Source organism: Grammomys surdaster, unplaced genomic scaffold, assembly GCF_004785775.1.
Source record: "Grammomys surdaster isolate TR1022 unplaced genomic scaffold, NIH_TR_1.0 98, whole genome shotgun sequence".
Classification (NCBI taxonomy): Eukaryota; Metazoa; Chordata; class Mammalia; order Rodentia; family Muridae; genus Grammomys; species Grammomys surdaster.
In genome coordinates, this window is record NW_021604577.1 from 12,232,870 (window position 1) to 12,247,136 (window position 14,267).

Sequence of the window (14,267 nt, forward strand, 5' to 3'; positions counted from 1 at the left end):
GAGGAGGAGGAGGAGGAGGAGGAGGAGGAGGAGGAGGAGGAGGAGGAGGAGGAGGAGGAAGCTGCAAGGTTGTCACCTGGAATGGGGGTGGGTGGATGGTATATTTGGGGATCAGCTGCCTGTAACCTTGTCTTCCATATGGATGTGGCTATCTTAGAAGAATCTCCATCCTTAAACCTCCTTTTGTGCTGGATACTGAAAAAGGCATTGTCAGGGCTAAAAAGGACCTAGACAAAATCCTCACTGTTTCAATTCAGAACTCTGTTTAATCAGTCCCTGGAGACAATGTAGTGGGTGTTAGGCAGGACAATAGCATCTTTTTAAACCTTGTGGCCTTCAGGAAGACAAAGGGCTTGAATTTTATGGGCTTACAACTTCAGTTAGAATAGTGCCAATGCGCATGGGAGATTATCAAATTTGTATCATAAAACCCCTGTCTAACAGATGATTGGTAGGGAGGAAGCCCCAACTTTGTAAGATGTATATTGGGACCTGCGGGAGCTTCTCTGTTAGACTTGGCTGAGCAGATGTGAAAGAAAAAGAGGAAGGGATTTCTGAGGAAGGCCTGAGTTGGGATTTGTAGCTGGCTGTGTGTTTGACAAGTCCATGCTCCTCCTGCATGAATAGGAAAGAGTTAAGGAGAGGGGGGTTCAGCAGATCGTAGACCCTGTGACGTGGTGAGGGTCTAGAAATGTGAGGTCTGCAGAAAAAAGAGATCTAGTCTGTAGGGAGAAAGACTTAACAGGAGGCTATGGAAGAAAATGTATTCACAGCCAGACTCATCATGGTCCCAAACGGTGAGTCAAATTAGAGTCATGGGTTTAGAGTCACAGCAGGATGGACCCAGTGAGCCAACACTGCTCTGAGCAGGAAGGAGACAGTGGCACCAGCAGCCACAATATACAAACTATTAGTCTTTTGTATTCTTTTGCCAGAAAGTCCTTCCTAAAGAAATAAAGACCCCACGGAAAGAGCAAACTGCATTCCCATATCATGGTTTCGTTTTAGAGACTCAGGTTGGTATCTATGTTATTCCATCCATACTTATGATAAGATAGAAAAGTGTCTACTTCCTTTGTGACCCAAAAGCTGAATCCAAGTCATTTCTGCCAACTGCTGTGAAGATAGTCAGGCGCTCCCTCTCCACAGGGTCTCCCTCCTCAGAGCGAGTGTCTGATCCTGTCATCCACCTTGGACATGACAAGGCAGAGTCACACTCAGAAAAAAAGCTCGTAGCAAAATTTGCTGCATTTCCAGGTACATTCACAGCTGATCTCGCAGAAACCTTACACGCACACACACGCGCACACACGGTAGATAGGATAAAGACAAGAAACCATCACAAAGTAATTATAAACTTCAAAGGATGTTACTATTGTCCTTAGTTTAACTCACATTTAGCCACCACGCTTACCTAAGATCAATTGTCACCTTATATATACTGTCCAGCCATCATGCATATGGACAGGCTGCAAGAGCAAGCTGGAAGCACTCTATACAACTCAAGGCCACTACTGGAGCTGCTCACAGAGCCCACTGACTTACTAACACTTATTACCTATGGGCCAGAGGATAGTCCAAAGATTTTCGAATATAATAGAACATTCAGTCCTCAAGAGATAGTACTGCCAACCCCGCTGTCATATGTGGAATCTTAAGGTCGATGAGATTGTAAGTAGTTAGTCTAGGGTTAAGTGGTAGGCTGAGACCTTTAGATTGAGTGCATGCGTATGTGCGTGTGTGCATGTGTGTGAATGTGTGTGTATTCGTGTGCATGCGTGTGTGCATGTGTGTGCATGTGTGTGCATATGTGTGTGCATGTGTGTGCATGTGTGCGTGTATGTGTGTACATGTGTGTGCATGTGCATGTTTGTGCATGTGTGTGCGCATATGTGTGTGCATGTGTATGTATGTATGTGTATGTGTATACATGTGTGTGTGCATGTGTGTGTGCATGTGCATGTGTGTGCATGTGTGTGTGCATGTGCATGTGTGTGTGCATGTGTGTGTGTGCATGTGTGTGTATGCATGTGCATGTGTGTGTGCATGTGTGTGTGTGTGATGAGCATGTGTATGTGCAGGTGTGGGAATGCTCAGTGTTTATGAGTGCATGTGGAGGGGAGGCCAGAGGTTAAGGCTGAATGTCTTCCTCAACTTTTTTCTACCTGGGTTTATAAGACAGCGTCTCTTACTGAACAGGGAACTTCAAGACTCAGCTAGTCTGATGACAGGCAACCCTTAGGATTGACAGGCAATCCTCCTGCCACTACCCTTCCACAACTGAGCCATCTCACATGAGCCTTTAGTCATATGGTGGCAATTATTCTTGCAGTCTTTTGTCCTAGGATTTTCATTCAACAACCTTGGTTACTTTCTCACAGACGTTTCCTTAAAGATATGTTCTTTAGCATCTTTCTGTCTCTCTGTTTTGTCTCCACCATCCCCAATTCCCAAACCTCTAGCTTTGAGACACAGCCTTTGTGTTCCCCTGTCTATCTGTATGCATTCTTATCTCTCTGTCAGTGAGATGGAGCTCTTGCACAGGTCACGGTATTCTCCTGTGACTATCATTCCCCTGCTATTTCAGAAAAAAAAATCTGTTGCCACTGCCTTGACATCAAAAGCTCAGTGTTCAGCAGGGTTGTTGCTGATTCTGGTAAGCTCCTTTAAGCTGTTCCCAACCCCCATGCCCAGCTCCTGGTGGAGCTGTGTAACTCTGCCTTGCTTAGATATTTCCTTCCTAGGTCTCCAATTTAATCTTTATTATTAAATATCATCCTCTTCACATCTAGTGTTCCTTCCATTGTAAACATTTTCACTTCATCTCACTTAAATCTCTTGCTGGTGGAGATTGCAATTTTCACTTCAATTTTCTTTTCTTGTTGTTCAGAAGATCTTACATCTTAGCACATCTCTTATCTGGCCAATTTAGCACTTTAGTATCTTAGATAATGTGCTCCTGAGGGGTTAGAAAGAAGTTCTTTGAGCCCAGGTTAACCTACACCTTCGCTTTTAACGATGGAGTTTTATTATTCTCTTGACTTGGTTGGTATCATTCATTAGCCTCCCTGTCTCTCTTTCTGGCCCCTCTTTGTGTGTGTCTCTCTCTCTTCTCTTCTATACATGTGAACACACACACACATTAAAGCAATTTTGCCTTGTGAATAAGATACACAAGCATGTGGTTGTAGACTTGACATGGTTGAACATTTGGTTAACTCTTTGTCTGCCAGGAACGTTTCAGCTAAACAGAGTAAGTTGTCAGTGAATATGAAGAACAGATAGTCAAAGTTGCCTTTAGAGGAAGCAGGGTCCCTACCACAGCAATTTCTGCCAACGTGGCTATATTATTTAGTGTTCAAAATCTGCCTGAGAAACTGCATCCCACAGGACCACTTATATTTCCAAGCCACTCTGGAAGTAGAGACATCTAAATGGCTCCTTAGTTCCAACTCTGCATCTGTTTACCTCTCTCTGGTTCCCTGGACACATGCACACCAACCAAAGGCATTTAACAATAACCAAAAGGCATTCTCCTTTCCTCCTTGTGCCTGCCACTCATATTACTCAGTCTGTAAGTTCACTAAAGGTGAACAGTGCATGGAGGCTGAGCCCTGCACTTATGATTTGGCCTTACAGGGAGACCAAGAAGAGTTGTATAGGCTATTGATCCAACAGTCCAGTGCTCCTTCTATTCCAGCTCCTTTCCAAATGTTCAAGTTTAGGGTTTCTCAGACTTTCCAGTCATGTCTAGTACACAAGCCTTAGTGTTTATTCTGAAATGAAAAAGAAAATACATTACAAATTAGAAGTAGAAAGTAGTTTTCACGTTAATAACCTGCCTTGTGGACAAACAACAAAAACCCAAAACCTCTCTAGGTTTCTTTTGAGGTTGGGTAATTTCAAAACCCACTGCAGTTCCGCATAACTTCAGGGAGCAGGGTGTGACTGAGGGGACATCTGAGGGACTGGTCATGCATAACGTCCTCCTGTATTCTGACTGGGTGGTCTTGTATTAAGAGGAACAGGTTTTCAAATGCTTTTCTTCAGCTAAAAGCTCTGAATTAGACTCTCTTTTCTACTCTTAATACCCAATTGCCCTGTCATTCTTTTTCTTCTTCTTTTCTTCTATTCCTCTTTCTCTAGCCTGGGGATTGGATAGGATATTTGGAAGAATTCTCTAGGAAGAGGAATGTAGGCTGTTTGCAAATTAAACTGTGACAAAGTGTCAAGAAAATCCATTCAAAGGGCCCTTGACTCTCACCTAAGACGCCTTCTTTCTGTTGTATCTTCCCCTGAAGCTTTGCTCAAGGGTAGTGCACTAAGGCGCAATTCCTTCAGCCCTAAAGAAGTCATCAACTCAGGTTTAAATGACCTCTTGGGAGGTAAATTCTCAACTAGAGGCAATCCCGAAACACCATAAGCTCTCAGGATCTGATACAATCACATAAGCAGAAGCACAGAGACGGCAGAATTCAGATGCAGAATGTGTGAGTCAGGAAATGCAAGGAAGGATGAAAATGGGAGGATGGCGGGGAGGAGATGAGGAAACAGAGGAACGGTAAGCAAAGAACCAGTTACTTTTAGGAGCTGTTTTACTGCCTAATCTCAGGAATAGACTCACCGATCTGTCTGAATACAGCACCCTGCCAGTTCCCTGCCAGAAACATTTCACATTTGACTCAAGTTAAGACAGAGAGGTAGTGTGGATTTTTCCATTGTTCATCTGAGTGCGTGGAACATAAGGCCTACTGTCTTATTAATTTGGGGCTGTATGGAGCACCAAGAATTAACAAAACACAAAAAAAAATCTCTTAGAAAAATTTCCAGAAGAAACCATAAATATCTACCACCTCTTCACTGAACTTGTTGATTGAAAAAACAATGTACATGTATTCTCAAATAATTTATGTATGCCTAGCAACAAAATGACCTAAGTCCAATAACTACATTTGATTAGATCATTATAAAATGCATATGATATACACGTGAGTGGGTGTGGACAACTTGGAAGTCTCTCCCTTAAAGAGAAAATCTCTGATGCATCAACCCACTTGTCATCTTGTTTTTCTCACTCTGAAAAATGACATTTTTCTTTCACTGAGATAATAGGGAGATCACAGAAATGTATAAGTAAGCTATGTTCCTAATTCTAATAGTCTTCGCAATGACATTTGTTTTCTCGTCAATGATGTAATGATCGGAGACTCAGGTAAATGGTTAAAGTGTAAAGGGGAAATCTCATTTGTATCACTGCAGACTATGACCATCAAGAGAAAAAGATGGGGTTATACTGGCTTAGAAAGAACAACTCCCCTTTCTTCTTCTGTTTCCTCTTCTCTGTAGTCTCAGACATCCCCCATCTATCAAGAGTCATGCACTGGGAATAATAGCACTTGGTTTTGTCATTAACAAGGTAAAAACCAAACTAGGACCCTTAAAAAAAAAGGATATGGAGAGAATCAGCTGTTTGTTTCTTCCTTGGCCGGATAGAAGTTTAAACGAGACTCTAAGGTTTCTGGGAAGAGTCTATAGGTGTTAGACAATTACCTTCCTGAAAAGCTCCACGGCTGGAAACACACAGCCCTGAAGTCTTAGCACATAATGAATTTTAAATTGAGCTTAGGATGCTTTTTGTTGCTTTCAGTACCTCTGGGGGAAAAGATGCAATTTGTATCAACTTAACGTCTTCCCATAATTGTCACCAGAAAGTGCAGGAGCGACTTGATTTGTAGACTCCAGAGATGGTGAAAGCTGCCGACACAGAGGTATCTGGGCTCCCTGGAAGCAGCAGCAACTGATGATGCCTGGGGGGCGGGGGGTGGGATGGGCTACTGGAGCTATTTTATTCTGTTAGACCACTCTGTTCTCACACAAGCCCAGACGACTATATAACTGGCCTGACTTAAGATGTTTCATCCACTACTGAACAACAAGAGAGTAATCTGTGCAGCAGTCAACAGAAAGGAAAGGGATCTTGCAGAAGAGAAGAAAACACAATATATATATAGATACGTGTATATATGTGCATGTGTGTATGGTATGTGTGTGTATTGTCCTAGATATATGAGTGGCTTATACCTCTCAAAAGCTGACCAACAATAATACAGCAATAACAACAATAAATCCATCTAACAAAAGGGCTTGAATTGGTATCCCAAAACAAACACAGATGCTCAACCAGTGTATAAAAAGGTATTCAACATTACAATCATCAGAGAAATGTAAATCAAATCACAGTAAAACATTATCCTCTGCTTATTAGAACAGTGGTTTATCAAAAAAAAAAGGGAGGGTGGGGCATAGGGATGGATGGCTTAGTGGATAGAGGTGCTTTTTACCAAGCTCAGCAACCTGAGTTTGTTCCCTAGGTTCCACACGGTGGAAAGAGAAAGCAGACTCCTGTGAGTTGTCCTCTGACCTCCATACATGCATTGTGCTGTGTATAAGACACACATGCACACACTGAATAAATGTAATATTTTTTTAAAAAAGCAATAAAGTTAAGATATGAAGAAGAAACTTGTGCTGTCATTAGAAAGGGAAATTATTATACCATTTACGAAATATCGTATTACGGGGGCTGGAAAGATGTCTAGGTGGTTAAAGGCACTGCCTGCTCTTTCAGGAGACCTAAGTTTGATTCCTAGCACCCACACAGTAGCTTGGATATTTTGTAACTCCAGATCCAGAGGATCTGACAGCCTTTGTGGCCTCCAGAGGTATCAAAAACACATGTGCTACACAGACATACATGAAGGCAAAGCATCCATAAACATAAAATAATTTTTTTAAAAAATGGTAGGAAGGTTCTTCAAAACTTGAAACAACAGCTATTTCTGATCCAGCAATTCCTTTTCTGGATATATATATATGGAAAATTAGTATCGGTATCTTGAAGAGATACCTGTGTTCTCATTGGAACATTATCTATAATAACCAAGAGGCAGAAATAGCCTAAGTGGACACCAGTGGAAAAGTGTTGAAGAAAGTGTTACACACACACACAACCCGGGGGACGGGGAGTGGTATATTGTTAAACCGTGTAAGTAGAAGAAGCAAATCCTGTCAACATTGACAAACCTGGGGACACTAAGCTAAGCAAAACAAGATGGAGGGAGAAAGGCAAACGCTATAGGACTTATATGTAAAGTCTAAAGAAATCAAATTCATAGGCACAGATGAGAATGGTGGTTTCCAGGGTACCAGGAACTTGGAGACATAAAGGATGGCGAACTACTCAGAGGGAACAAACGTTCCTACAAGATGAATGATCGTTGTGTGTCTAAGGTATAGCAAACGTGTTAATAGTTATAGCAATTAACTTGATTGTGGTAAACGAACTTCACATTTACTATCGTGAATATAATTCTTTTGTCATTTAAACTGTTGTTTTATGTAAGGAAGACAAAGGCCAGAATTACTTACCAAATGCATACATTTATTCTATTAATCTTTCACTTGAATCTTATGAGGGTCAAATGAACCTCCCTGTGTTTGCTTTACCTGGGCCATACTCTTCCATAGCTTACGGCTCCCGCTCACTGTTGTCCAACAGCAGGACAGAGTGTCGTCTAGCTATTACGCACAAAGCCTTGGCCTCAGTCCCTCAAACCAGAAGAGTTTCCTTGTCTTCCTTTTCTAGGAAATCTTTGCCAAGACCTCCCTTGTTCATACATTATTTTTCCTTTCTCCTCCTTCCTTCCCTCCCTCCCTCTCTCCTTTCTTTCTCCTTTTCTCCCTCCCCCTCCTCTTTTGAGACAGGATATTACAATATCAGGACAATAGCTCAGAATCCTCCTAAGTATCAGGGTTTCCAGGTGTGAACCACCACACACAGACAAACGCACATGTGTTTATAGGTTTGGGACCTACAGCCATGTACAGAGAGCCTACTGCTCTTTTACCCTGGAGCCATAACATCCTGTCACGGAACATTTTGAGCATGTTTTGCTAGGAAAAGCTCTCCTAAACAAATCAGGAAACTCTTTTGCTTTCTTCAAGTGATTTCAACTTCTAAATTCATTTGTCTACATAGCATTTCCAAACTAATTTCCATGGGTCCATCCAATATAAAGCTAGCTGTTCTAGAACTCACTCTGTAGGTTAGGATGGCCTCAAACTCACAGAGATCCACCGCAAGCACTGGGATTAAATCAGCTCTGATAATCCCTTTTCATTTAAGTTTCCTGTGCACCAAGAAATCTTTAGTAACCCAAGGTCATAGAGAGCTTTTTCTGGAACCTTAATACACTCATATCTTGTATTTAGATCTACAACTCAATCAATATTTAGGTCTATAACTCATTAATTTTTGTTGGGAAATAAAATCTGAGATTCTTTCTTTCTGCTGACATACCCAGTTCCTTACCATAGTGAGCATCCAATTGTTAAAAACCTATCCCATTTTGATAACCACATGCTTTTGTTAAAAGTTAACTGAGCACCACATAGATCTGTTGTTTTGACTCTTGCTCTGCTCGTGTAACCTGCATGACTCTCTGTACTTTCACCAGAACACGCTTCTCTGGTTGCTGTCGCTTACAGAAAGGCACAAAAGTAGGTAAGGGAAGTCATAAAACGTTGTTTTGTAGAATTTCATGCTGGGTAACTTGCTTATAAAATACCATCTTCAATCAGCCTATCAACTTGTATATTTAAGGCTAATAAAGTTTGGGTTACAGTGACTTGGACTTTATAGCCCCACTTAAGAAGAATTTATATTTTACATAGGTACGTTTATCCACATGGATATTAATCTGCAAAGAAGGGGGAATGAAATGAAAATTTATATAAATGTTTTCAAGGGTACATAGATAATAAAATAAATAAATCCAGGTTTTTAATATCGATACTTAGGAGACAAAGGCAGGGACAGATAGTTTCTTTGTGAGTTTCAGGCCAACCTAATCTACAAAGCAAATCCAAATCAGTCCAGACTACACAGAGAAACCCTGTTTCAATAAATAATAATAATAATAATAATAATAATAGTTTTAAATTGTTTTAACTTATCAAAATGAAGATGGTTATAAGTTCTATTGGTTGTGAAGGTATTACAAATCCTTTATTGGGTAAGTCAAAGTAGAACAGACCTAAATAAAAATGGGGCTGCTAAATTGGACTAGTCTCTGCTCTTAATGACTTCAAATTACTGGACCAAAGGCACGCTGTGTTGGGAGAGAGGCTTTGTATTTGTGTTAATAAGAGAGAATAAAAAGGTTTTGGACTCCTTCCAAAGTAATAAGAACCAGATTTGATAGAGGGAGACCTCCTGAAGATCTCATCTGAAGACAGGAGAAAATCAAAATAGGACCAAATACACTGGTAATGTATATTGCTAACCATCTATTGAAACAACTCTGGAACTGACAGGGACATATATATGTCTCCAGCAAAAACTTCAGCTTGCATGGCCAATAAATCTCACTGGCTACAAAATTCTCATGGCTTATTATTACACACCATCCTTTCAGACGGCATGAATGTATTGTAGTTTGATTATATGATCAAACTAACTTCTAAAGAAAGACAGTTGTCTTTCACCTGCTGAATCAAAGGCAGGAAGTCATCCTTAATTGATCTGTGCACCCTGCATCTTCCATACAAATGTCTTTATAGAGCTGTGTAGTAATGCTTGTAAGTTTTGTATTTTGCAGAATGGAAGACCAGGAGGACAGCCTTAACAGGATTCACCCTAGAGGATGCTGAGATGCTGAGAATGGCTGTTCTAGCTCCCTGATCAATTATGCCTCAAACTGATAATGTTTCCAGAAACTTGCTTCTAGAACAGCTTCAGAAAGGACTGCTAATCTCAGATGACCTCGGTTCATGCAGCCTTTCAGACTGTTCCAGTCAAGACTTCAGTTAAGCCCTGAACTTAACCAACACATAGAGACTGGAAAACAAATGAAGTTAGATAGCTTTCCTTCTACTTAACCATTCTTCCAATTTTGGCGGGGGGTGGGGAGCACACAGAAATTCGTCATGCCAATTCATCAGAAAGCAATTTTAAGGAGACCGCCATCCCGATCCTGTAAGTTGGGGTGGATGGTTTTGGTCATTTTATGAGTTATAGATACGTTGTGATTTTAGGGGAATATTTAAATAATTATAGTCTTGGATGGGGAGGAAATAAAGAGCTCACACTCAGGAATTCTATCTTTCTTTTCCTTTTCTCTATTCTTTCTTAGATGAAGAATAGGAGGTTGAAAAGAAAAGGAGGGGTATAAGATATTATAAGACATTAGACAAATAGGGGTAGATTATTGAATCTACTCTTAAACCAAAAAATAAAAAAATTATAGCCACAATCTTACATTGGTAAAGATCTTTATATTTTATGAAATTAAGGTTATATTTTGTTACATTGGTAGAGAATTTTGCATATTGAAACAGAAATAAAGTTTTTTTGATATATTGGTATAGGTTATTGTGTATTGATACAAATTTAAGATTATTTTTCTTTTTTTCTCATTTTTTAAGAGTTTTATTTCTTTAGTCTTATATTTGTGTGCAAAAGTATAAATAGATATGCTCAGTATGCATCAAAATGTACATATAAGTAAATTTAGGTGAGAATTTAAATTACCCTAAACCTCATTAAAGTTCTCTATGCAAACTAGAAAGGAATATCCATCATCAAAATTCACACATGACAGTCACATTATGATGAAGGTACTACACTCCTTCCTTCCTCCAACCATTTTTTTATTCTTTTGATCATTTACTTGTGCCATTTAGGTCCTCCACAACTACTTATTCCAAAGAACATATGAAGTTTTCTATAGTAATTTCAATTATAGGCTTCTTTTCTTATAGCTGCACTACATTACAGTAACAATCTCCTTAGGACAAAACCTAAAAATATATATATATTATTCCTGTAATTGTTTGGTAGGTCATAGACTGAATAGGTGTGACAAGTTTTTGACTCAGAAACTCTTTTTTTAAATGTCAATCAAAGGCTTTATAAGTTTGGTAATGCTCAATAACAAGATGCACATACAATCAGAAGTGTAACCCAATACCCAACCTAGATATACCAACTATCTTTGACTGGTGGAGACACGTGAACATCTGCTTCCATGTTCCCCCCCTCTTTTTCTCTCTCTTGTCTCCTAGCTCCTCCTCCTCTCCGTACTCCTCCTCTTCCTCTCATTATTCCTCCCACCATAGCTCCTCCTACATATCACCCTTCCTGTTAAGATAAAACTTGTCTCTCAAAATACAATTAGAGCATAACTGTACCAATTTATATCAGTAAGGTACAAGATAGACCTAATACCCAGTCCATCATTTTGTTGACTAACCAGAACCTCTGTCATCTCTCCTAACTAAAAGACTTAGTTCTGAACCTGACTTTTTTCTTGGCTTTAGAATTAATGTCAGCTGAAAACCATCCTCTCAAGTCTTTTCTCTCAAAGGAAATAGCCGGGATTGGCTATGAGACTGTAAGTCTTCAGCCCTGTCAGAAATCCAGAATGACTGAATTAACTGAAATTATGGGAAGCACAAAGCATAGCTTCTAAAACTTAGCCAATTTATAGAGATTGCTGAACACCTGGACAGTCCCTATACTACAAAACGTTGCAGCATCCGATCCTCAGCCTTCTGGCCCAGGATCATCTGACAGACCTAGTGATGCAGAATTATTAAGGACTGATTACTTTGTCTTGGCAGATATAATGAGTCAACTATTCCACAAGTGTGTCCTTTTCAGGACAGTAATTTGTCTGTAGATGAAAAGAGGCAATTCTTGCCCAGTGGCTGCCTCACCACAACTGGAGTAACTCCAAAGATGCTCAATTTCTTCTTAGAATCCAAGACAGGAAGCTGTCAGGAGCAGATAAGTCTCTAATCAAAATGAACCTTAATGCATAAATGTTTGTAACGTCAATTTTGTGGATGTTTTGAAAACCAACTATCCATGTAAGGCAATCTGGATTGTTGTCTGTTAACTCCTCTCAACTATTTCTAAATAAAATATAGAAAACACCCTAACAATAAACTCAGAGCCATGAATTTGCATAGGCTCACAGGCTAACCATCTCAAATCAGTTTAAAAAGTTGAAGGAGGACTGGGCCTAAGCCTTGTATTCCTAAATGTGTTATATAGGCACAATGCCTATGAGAGTAACAATATTAATCTCACTTCTATATCAATAAGAAACTCATATCAATGAAAAACTTAAATTTGAAATCAAAGTAAATTTTGTACCATTTAAGAAATTATAACTTCAGCTTAATAACAATTATACAGATTTCTACCAATATGTTATGGCTATACAATAAATCCTAGCTATTCCTCCCTGTTCTAACAAAACCACTACTTTTATCTAGAAAGACAGCCCAGTATTAACCACCTCAGTCCCCAAACTCAGGGAATAGGGGTGCTGACTCTTCACTAACTTCTTCAAGCTGATTATGTGTGTTGAGATATTAGAAGAGGGGTAGGGGAAAGAGTAAATTGATAAGCCTCTGACGTCTGTGTCTTCACTGCATTCAGCTGAGATTCCAGGACATCAGAGGTTCGAGCAGGTCTGCTCAGCTTGCTTGATGAGTAGATACACCAAGGCTGTGTATTCTGCAATATACAATTCTCAAAACAAAATTTAGTATCAAGATATTTTTTGTTTGAATTCTGGAATCTAGTCTTCTGGTGGCCTGTCTCTATCATATCTAATCCATATAATTCTGGGAGTTTCTATGAGGGTGTGCTCCCACCATCCTCCCATTCCAGCTTCCCTGCTCTTAAATTCCCCAACACTAGGGAATCTAAACTATCAGGCACCAAGGCCCTCCACTTCCACTGATGCCTGACAAGGCCACCCTCAACTACCTATACAGGTGGAGCCATGAGTCCTTCTCTTTGTATTCTTGGACTGGAGGTTTTAGAATGACTACTCCAGCTTGTTTCTTAGGATTATTTGCTTGAAAAATTGTTTTCCAGCCTTTTACTCTAAGGTAGTGTCTGTCTCTGTTACTGAGGTGGGTTTCCTGTATGCAGCAAAATGCTGGGTCCTGTTTACGCATCCAGTCTGTTAGCCTATGTCTTTTTATTGAGAAATTGAGTCCATTGGTGTTAAGAGATATTAAGGAACAGTGATTGTTGCTTCCTGTTATTTTTGTTATTAGAAGTGGAATTACCTTTGTGTGGCTATCTTCTTTTGGATTTGTTGGAAGAGGATTACTTTCTTGCTTTGTCTAGGGTATAATTTCCCTCCTTGTATTGGAGCTTTCCCACTAATATCCTTTGTAATGCCAGGTTTGTGGAAAGATATTGTGTAAATTTGGTTTTGTCATGGAAAATCTTGGTTTCTCCATCTATGGTAATTGAGAGTTTTTCTGGGTATAGTAGCCTGGGCTGGTATTTGTGTTCTCTTAGGGTCTGTATGATGTCGGTCCAGGATCTTCTGGCTTTTATAGTCTCTGGTGAGAAGTCTGGTGTAATTCTGATAGGTCTGCCTTTATATGTTACTTGGCCTTTTTCCCTTACTGCATTTAATATTCTTTTTTTTGTTGTTGTTGTGTGCATTTGGTGTTTTGATTATTATGTGACTGGAGGTATTTCTTTTCTGGTCTAGTCTATTTGGCGTTCTGTAGGCTTGTATGTTTATGGGCTTCTCATTCTTTAGGTTAAGGAAGTCTTCTTCTATAAATTTTGTTGAAGATATTTATTGGCCCTTTAAGTTGGGAATCTTCACTCTCATCTATACCTATTATCCTTAGGTTTGGTTTTCTCATTGTGTCCTGGATTTCCTGGATGTTTTGTGTTAAGAACTTTTTGCATTTTGCATTTTCTTTGACAGTTGTGTCAATATTTTCTATGATATCTTCTGCACCTGAGATTCTCACTTCTATCTCCTGTATTCTGTTGGTGAGGCTTTCATCTATGACTCCTGATTTTTTTCCTAGGTTTTCTATCTCCAGGGTAGTCTCCCTTTGTGTTTTCTCTATTGTTTCTACTTCCATTTTTTATGTCCTGGATGGATTTGTTAAATTCCTTCACCTGTTTGGTTGTATTCTCTTGTAATTCTTTAAGGGATTTTTGTGTTTCCTCTTTAAGGGCTTCTACCTATTTACCTGTGTTCTCCTCAAATTCTTTGAGAGTGTTATTTATGTCCTTCTTAAAGTCCTCTATCATCATCATGAGAAGTGATTTTAAATCTGAATCTTGCTTTCCTAGTGATATGGGGAATTCAGGACTTTCTAGTGTGAGAGAATTAGGTTCTAATGATACCCTGGGTTGCTGATGCTTATGTTCT